At 40.7% G+C, this 7,182-nt stretch overlaps 1 pseudogene; it reads left to right on the plus strand.

Moving 5' to 3' along the window:
- Positions 1-1,473: 1,473 nt before the first annotated feature.
- On the plus strand, positions 1,474-1,987 carry LOC127663722 (40S ribosomal protein S13-like; annotated as a pseudogene).
- Positions 1,988-7,182: the final 5,195 nt, after the last annotated feature.

A 7,182-nucleotide genomic window follows, 5' to 3' on the forward strand; every position in this document is an offset into this window, starting at 1 on the left:
TATTCTTTCTTTATTTTGTGCATTTGGTGTTTTGATTCTTATGTGACAGGAGGAATTTCTTTTCGGGTCCAATCTATTTGGAGTTCTGTAGGCCTCTTGTATGTTTATGGTCATCTCTTTTTTTAGGTTAGAGAAGCTTTCTTCTGCAATTTTCTTTTTGTTTTTTGGATTTGGTTTTTTTGAGACAGGGTTTATCTGTATAACTCTGGCTGGCTGGCTGTCCTGGAACTTACTTTGTAGACCAGGTTGGCCTCAAACTCAGAAATCCTCCTGCCTCTGCCTCCCAGAGTGCTGGGATTATAGGCGTGCGCCAACACCGCCCGGCTTACAATTTTCTTGAAGATATTTACTGACTCTTTAAGTTGGGAATCTTCACTCTCTTCTATACCTATTGTCTTTAGGTTTAGTCTTCTCATTGTGTCCTGGATTACCTGGATGTTTTTGTGTTAGTAGCTTTTTGCATTTTGCAAGTTCTTTGACTGTTGTGCCAATGTTTTCTATGGTATCTTCTGTACCTGAGATTCTCTCTTCTATCTCTTGTATTCTCTTGGTGATGCTTGTGTCTATTACTCCTGATCTCTTTCCTAGGTTTTCTATCTCTAGAGTTTTCTCCCTTTGTGATTTCTTTATTGTTGCTATTTCCATTTTTATCCTGGATGGTTTTGTTCAATTCCTTCATCTGTATGGTTGTGTTTTCTTGTAATTCTTTAAGGGATTTCTGTGTGTCCTCTTTAAGGGCTTCTAGCTGTTTACCTGTGTTCTCCTGTATTTCTTTAAGGGAGTTATTTATGTCCTTCTTAAAGTCCTCTATCATCATCATGAGATGTGATTTTAAGCAGAGTCTTGTTTTCTCATGTCTTGGGGTATCCAGGGCTTACTGTGTTGGTAGAACTGTGTTCTGAGGATGCCAAGTAGTCTTGGTTTCTTATGTCCTTGCCCTTGACATCTGGTTATCTGTGGTGTGAGCTGGTCTTGCTGTCTCTGACTGTGGTTTGTCCCTCCTGTGAGTGTGTCAGCACTCCTGAGAGACTAGTTCTCTCCTGGTGGAATTTGGGTATGAGGAGCTGTGGCACAAGGTCAGCTCCAGGGTGCAGACAGAAACTGGAAGGATCCTGTCCCAGGCTGTTCCTTGCTTCCTGTGACCTAATAGTTTGGGGCAGGTCCCTCTTCGGCCAGGAATTTGACGAGAAGTGGTGGACTCACCTGTGCTCTCAGGTATGTCAGCACTCCTGGAAGACCAGTTCTCTCGCCACAGGATTTGGGTATGGAGTGCTGCGGCACAGGGTCAGCTCCAGGGCACAGGGAAACTGGAAGCATGAGTCAGATTTTATACTGCCTTGTCTAGGTAAAGGCTGCTCCTGGAAACCTCACTTCTTCACTGGGCAGGCAGCACTCAGGATGGAGGAACAGATCCCTGAAGAGAAACTAGCCATAGTTTAGCTTGTCTTTTTTGCCCCCCTAAGACTCAGAGATCCATTCACTGTGCCTTTCAAGTGCTAGGATGGCAAATGTGGGTCGCAGGTTCTGTCCTTGCTGCCAAACTTCTGCCATCCATCATGGCTCATGAGCACATTCCCAGGGACAGGCCTGTTCCAGTCACCGTTGCTGTACAGATTTAGTGTCCCCACGTGGTTGACCACATGAAGGAACAGATTCACAAACTGGCCAAGAAAGGCTTGACTCTCTCCCAGTTAGGTGTGACCCTGAGGCACTCACATGCTGTGGCACAGGTCCATTTTGAGACTGGCAATAAAAATCTTGAGAATTCTTTAGTCTGAAGGCCTTGCTCCCAGTCTTCCTAAGGATCTCTACCATTTGATTAAGAAAATGATCACTATCCACAAACATCTTGAGAGGAACAGGAAGGAAAGGATAATGATTCTAATAGAGAACAGAATTCACTGGTTGGCTCCTTGCTGTTAGACTAAGCAGGCCCTCCCACCCAATTGCAAATGAGTTGTCCACAACCTCTGCTTTAGTGGCATAAATTCTCTTCCATATGTGAGCAACAAAAGTCATTTAAAATAAAATAATATACATCAGCATACTCAGCAATTTAACCTTTTTTAGCACTACTAGAAAATATTTTTGTTTGCTTACTTGTTTTTAAATAATTATTTTGCCCTATAGGAAACAAACATTATTTTTTCTATAAAGTGTAATTCTCTATATGTTCTCTCACACCTTGTATATTTGCATCTGTTTTAATTGAAGGTATTTGTACCAGGTTTGTCCTGTTCATGTCAAGTTTTCCTTCAAAGTTCATGTCAAGTTTTCCTTCAAAGTTTTTATTTTCTTAGTGCCACTAATTCATGTTGATTGTAAGTGGCAGATGTGTATACTAGAAGATAATAACATATTCTTAATAATATACACAAGTAAATGTTTTTGTGTATTTGTGATTTTTGCTTGTTTTTTAAATTAAGCATTTCTACTGTGTACAAATCATTCCACTTATATTTTAACAATAATGCCTGTCTTGTCCAGACTCCACGGACTTACTGCTGTGCGAACACTGAAGACTTGGAGGCTGTCATCCACCACGTTCACAGCCTGTACCCTGTAGCCCCTTTTCTGGCAGCAGGCGTGTCAATGGGAGGGTAAGAAGTTCTCTTTCTAAAATGTCTGAGAGGGGAGCAATCCTAAGGACTGCCCACGAGGACTGTAAGCTAGCTCAACACTTAACTATGAATGCTTGAGTTCTTATATGCAGCTGAAAGAAGGCAGAAAAGAATCAACCCAGACAAATTTTAGAATTTTCCTGGGTTCTGTGATGCAAAAGGTGCAGCAAGCCCTTCTTGGGGAACAATCAAATAAACTTAAATTTGTTACTCTCCATTCCAGATGCTGTGTTAAGCTAAAATGGTTTATGCACTTGCCTTCCATTGGGGTTTATTTGTAATTTTTTGAAGATTTGTTTTTATTTATGTGTATGTATGTGTATCTGTGTATGTGTATGCCATACCAGGATGTGCAGTGCCTGAGAAGGCCAGAAGGAGGCACTGGGTCCCCTGGAGCTAGAGAGGCAGGCAGTTGTGAGCTGGCTGCTGTGAATGCTGGGACTGGATTCAGGCCCTCAGGGAAAGCAGCAAGTGCTTCATGGTGGAGCATCTCTGGTTCCCTTTTGGAACTATGAACCATCAATTGTCACACGTATATTTGAGTAATGTCTGACATTAATAACTGTTTAACTGTACTGTGTACGTGTGTGTGTGTGTGTGTGTGTGTGTGTGTGTGTGTGTGTGCGTGTGCATGTTAGGGAGAATAAAGTTATTATCTAGTGTTTCCTTGACCTCTCTTCACCGTTGTCCAAACTTACCTTTTAATTTAATTAATTAATTAATTAATTAATTTTTATAGTGTTGGGAATTGAATCAATGCATGTTCAGCAAATATTTTACTACTGAGCCACATACCTCTACCCCAAACCACTATATTTCATTTTTTAAAAGTTTTATCTAATGAAAAATTCTCTTTTGCAAATCTTTGTTTATCCAATCAACAGAAGAAATCATTAAAAAAAAATAGACTAGCCGGGCCATGGTGGCACATGCCTGTAATCCCAGCACTCTGGGAAGCAGAGGCAGGCGTATTTCTGAGTTCAAGGCCAGCCTGGTCTACAGAGTGAGTTCCAGGACAGCCAGGGCTATACAGAGAAACCCTGTCTCGAAAAAAAAACCAAATCCAACCCCCCAAAATAGATTTAATATATATATGTGTGTGTGTGTATATATATATATATATATCAATTCTATATTTAATTAATATATATTACCCACCACCACCAAACCCTATAAGATTAATGCTATTTATCTATTTTTCACTAGAATACACTAGAATGTATTTTATTCTATGCTACTGGTGCTCAGGCACACTAAACGACCATTTGCCTTTATTTCAGAAGCTGATTTGGGGGGCTTGATAGGAGTCTTTAACAATTAAGAACACTTGCTGCTTTTATAGAGATTGAGTTCTCAGCACCCAGATGGCAACTCACAACCATTTATAACTCCAGTTCAAGGGGTTTCTAGTGCCATCTTGTAGCCTGTATGGGCACTGTATGTACATGGTACACAGACAAACATGCAGACAAAAACATAAATAAAAGTGATTCACCCTTTTTCTTTTTTAGCTGTTTTTAAAGCCAGTCAACATTTAAAACAGAAAATGTTTTTCTTAACTTTATATTCTGGGTGTACCTGCCATCTCAGTGTTCAGAACATCTTAAGAGTGTGTGCTGGCAATAAAAGTCCTCCATGAACTACATACAGACTCTGAGATAGGCTCTAGCAGAGCTTTTTAGATTATGATAAAGAATCTATCTCTTGCATTAGCATGGAAGGTCTGACTTGACCTAGTAAAGGAAGAACTATGAACAGTGTGGAAACAAGCAGAATCTCCAAGTCCTGCTTAACGGACACAATGTAGCAACTCTTTGCTTTAACTCACCCCCTGAGCCTGAAAAGACAGAATGGGGGCTGAACTCCTTCCCTTAATCATATAAATTCATGACTTTTTTTCAAAGCTAGCTCTTACATAAAGAGGCCCCAATTGTCTATTCAGAAGCTCTTGGAAAAGGCCTATTCATCCAGCATTGAAACCTCAGGCAGGGTCTGACCATTAGATTAGCTTTTCCAGCCAGCTGAATATTAATGTCTTGTAAATTATTTGAAGGAATCACTCTTTCTAGTTGCCTAGCACTGTGACACATTCCCAAGTGGATGCACTTTCTTTTTCTTAAGGATATGCAACCAACAAAAGCATAGTTGAGCAAGAGTTTTATGCCCGGTGAGCCGTGGACTGGGGTTACCCAGTGCCTTGATGCCTGGGGCCAAGTGTGGGCTTTGAGCCAGAACTGAGTTAAGTCAAGAAACTTTGCAGTTCTAGAACCAGATTCTATTCTCCCAGTGAGTTGGTAAATACTTTTGAAAAGTATTAAAAATACTTTTTAAAATAAAAAGAAAATTGCAAACACAAAATGAAAACTAAAGAGTATCCTCACATACAGTCATTACCCCAGCTTCACTGATTCTCAGCCCATTGGGTTAGCATGTTTCTCCAGTATCACCCACTCTCCAGTTCATTCCCTATTACCTAAAGCTCAGTCATCATTTTATTATTTCAGATAGTCAAGCATGTGCTTAGAATGTGGGAGGGCCTGGGCTCAGTTCCTGGTACCTGAAAATAATCAGTCAGTTGAATCACTTCTGGGATTTTATCTGTGATCTGCAATAAATGTAGCATCTATCTGTTCTTCTCACCTCAGTGTCTGATGAAGCCTCTGTCCCTGGACAGTTAGGTTAAGTGGATTCTGGAACAAGCAGATGTGATGAGATCTTGCTTTGCCTACGCAGTGCATCAGCCTAGGATCACAGTACCTCTTGGAGTGGAAATCACAGAAGGAAGTCTGTTAATATTTCAGTTGGTAGCTCTAAGTGCAAGAGTTGTCTCTTTCTATAAAGTCATAATTACGCTTACACACTGGAACAAGTGACAGCACTTCCTGAGAATAGAGTGCCCACACTACCCCCATTGTGTATTATTAGTATAGATTGATATACAGTTGCCAAATAAAATTCATCTTTTGGTGTTTAAACATTTAGTCCATGAGTTCTTTTTCTGTCTAGCTGTTTCCCCAGTGTGTGCCACTCCCCAATTGATGAGAGAATGGGGTCCTTCTTTCAAGGTAAAATAATAACCTTTTGGGGTTAGCACTTTGACAGTTCACTCCTGAGTAATAACCAGGAATTTCCTCTAAAGATCTGTTTGTGCCTATTTCAGGGTCTTTCCACTTCCTTCCCAAGTGTTCTGATTTGTGTATTTTACCAGCCTATGACCATTATCTGACTCCAGCTGAAGTGTAAAGTTCCCTTATGAAAGAGAACACTAAGGCGAATTCTTCCCAGGACAGAAAACATCCTTCAAAAAGGGCTCAGTGACCATAGCAGTGTATGCATGTGACGGTCATTCTAAAGGGTCATTTTCAAGTCATGTGTGATGGAGCACATCTGTAATTCTAGCATTCCTGGAGGCTGACGGAGGAGGGTTACAAGTTTCATGCCAGCCTGAGCTAAAAAGAGTAAACTGTCTCGAGAGAACAGTTGTTATCAGGGCTGGCAAGACAGCTCAGAAGGTGAGAGTGCTTGCTGCCTGCATGATAGCCTGAGTTTTATCCTGGGTTCTACATAGTAGAACTGACTCCTTCAAATTCTTCTCTAACCTCCACAAACTTGCTATAGACTATACATGCATGTATATACACATATATACAATAAATAAGTGTAATTTAAAAATTTTCCAAATAATTTTGAAAATTATTTTCAAAAGCTAGATGTCTGCTTTTCATAAAAATTCTCTACCCTTGTAAGTGATTTGAATTGTAAAAGATAATGAGAGAGTATTTTAGCTGTTTCTCCTATTTCAGAACCTAGTCTGTTAAAGAACCGCTGTACAGAAGCTATAGTGAGTGGTGGGTTATGACTTCATCCTTCATAGGTAGAGCTGTTGAGCTCTAACTCAGTTCTTGTCCCCCTTATGCAAATAGAACTTGGCGAGAATTGAGAAAAAATTTTAAAAAAGGGACATAGGAACGTAGGAAAACATGTGATCAGATATAAGGAAGAGAAATCTAGTAACTTAAAGGCCAGTGGTCTGCCTTAGAAAGTCTAAGGACTGGAGAGTACTTTACAGTCTTGTTGAGGGATGCAAGGTGCATGGGTGAGGATGGTGACCATACAGATCGGTGAGCTCCGGAGCTCAGTACCTGAGATCCAGACACCAGGAGTAGTTCCTAAAGTCCCTATGCGATCCCAGTGTGCAGCCACATTAGAGATTTGACTTACTCTACCATAAGAAGAAGCATGCAGGAATAAATGTGGTCTGTCTCACAGTTCAGCCAAGTGCAATGTCAGTAAGCATGTGCGTCAGGCACGGGGTACACACATATCCTCCCAGGAAGAGGTAGGATAATGCAAGATCCTGTCTCAGGGAGGGAAAAAATTACTTTAAAATAGAAATATGAGCATGGGCAGGTGACATGTCTCTGGGTAAAGGTACCCTGGAACTACATGGTGGAAGGCGACTGACTCTGGCAAGTTGTCCTCTGACCTCCACTCATACACTGTGCATGTACACATGCACAAATGGATGTGTGTAAGAATTCTAAGAATATGAATATGAGGA

Source organism: Apodemus sylvaticus, chromosome 13 (assembly GCF_947179515.1).
Source record: "Apodemus sylvaticus chromosome 13, mApoSyl1.1, whole genome shotgun sequence".
Classification (NCBI taxonomy): Eukaryota; Metazoa; Chordata; class Mammalia; order Rodentia; family Muridae; genus Apodemus; species Apodemus sylvaticus.